Here is a 1,953-nt window from a genome sequence, read left to right on the forward strand (position 1 = left end):
CGTGTTTTTCCTTTTTTTTTCATTAAAATTTTTTGCATAGTGTTATTTTTCAATATTATAATATTATTTATTCTTTTACACAAAATTTCATTTAGCTTTTTCAATATTTTCCATGTCATTCTTTGTAAAGTTGCCATTTGAAATTTCCACCATTTTTTATTTCGAAAAATTATCACAAAAAATGACACCTTATTCTAAGTACTTGGAAATTAAAACTGTCTTGTAAAATTCATGTTGTGGTATGTCTTAGTCATGCGCCAGTATACCTTATTAGGAAAAAAAAATAACCCTAACTTTTTCATTAATCAATATGTTTGATTAAATTCTTATTGTTAATATAAAAGTAATTGCATTTATAAATTCAATGCACTAAAATGTTAGAATCCATCAAATCATAGATGTTACACTAATTAAAAAAAAAAAAAACCTAACTAAAAATATACATCAAAGCAAATTGCCAAAGTTTATTTTCAATAGTCAAGACTTACTTCTTAATTAACTCCTAGAGCTTAATTTTACTGTCATAAATGTAGCAATACGAGGACAATTATATTATTTTATTTTTGTTTTGTAAACTTTAACTTTAAACGCTTTTTTAATTTGAATATGAAGGTAACAATTGGATTGGATTGGGATATGAAGAACACAGGTGTTTTATATCCGTGTGGTGTCAGAGTAACAGAACTCGGACCATGTGAGTTTCTTCATGGTAAACGGACAGTCCGAGTTGTTAAAGGCAAAGAACACGGAGGGTCCAAATTCCTTCTTCCGAAATTCAAATTTTTTCAATTTTAAATCGGACCATCCGATTTGTTCTGCAAAATTTTTAAATCAAGCAACTCGTAGGATCCGAGTTCTACATCTTGACACTCACAAAAAGTTGTCCCACAAATTTATCTTGTACCCCATAAATTCATATCTGGACACATTACATACAAGATTTTCATAACCATAAAATTGAGCCTAACTTTAAAACCAATTTAGGCCATTGATTTTTCTCCTTTAATAATTTATCTTTTCTTGTAACTTTTCCTATTCATCTCAATCTTCTCTCATTAGCCTTTTTGTAAGAGGGTGTATGTATGTAGAAAAGGGAGTAAGGGACCTTTAATTTCATTCTTTCTTCCCTCATTTTAATTAATATATCTCTCACTTGATTATTCATGCATTATTACTATCTAGAAGGAGGCAGCTAGGCCCAAAATCATACCTGAGGCAGCTGTGAGCTATGATTAATCTTTGCGGTGACATGTTTCCATGCACTTGCTTTATAACAAGAAATGTTAATTAGAAAATAAGATAGGAGCCAACAATTCATAATTACATGAAAGTAATTTTATATATATCCTATACAATACTCTTCTACCATTGAATAATGTGATGTACATTTTCATGTAATTAAAATGTTTAACAGTAGACATATAATATATATGTAGATATAAAATATTATAATAATTATATTTAAATAATATTAATTTTATCTTTTGTCACCAACAATAGGAATATAGATTAATAACAATTGTATTTGTAGGAGAAACTCATATTTACTAGGTGATCTCAAAAAGTATACACCTGTATGAATGTTAGTACTCGATAACATATATTCTCTCTAATCTTTTTAGAAATGATGCGCGATAGATTCATTAGCCATCAATAAAATTAAATAAGAGTACAAATTGAATCTTTTTTCCATAACATATATATCACGATCAGGTCTTAATTATTAAAAATTTAAATTACAAAAAAATTTACACAATTATCTTATCTTATCATGTATACTAACGATCAAATTTAAAACTCAAAAGTGAATAGTTCAGTTACTTTATAAACTTCTCAAAATATCATACTTAAATATTCTATCTATAAACAATCAATGGAAATCACTACCGAAAATTCTAACACGTTTTGGTAGTTGAAAACTTATAATTTATCTTTATAAATGTCAAAAAAATA

This window comes from Arachis ipaensis, chromosome B07, assembly GCF_000816755.2.
Source record: "Arachis ipaensis cultivar K30076 chromosome B07, Araip1.1, whole genome shotgun sequence".
Taxonomy (NCBI): Eukaryota; Viridiplantae; Streptophyta; class Magnoliopsida; order Fabales; family Fabaceae; genus Arachis; species Arachis ipaensis.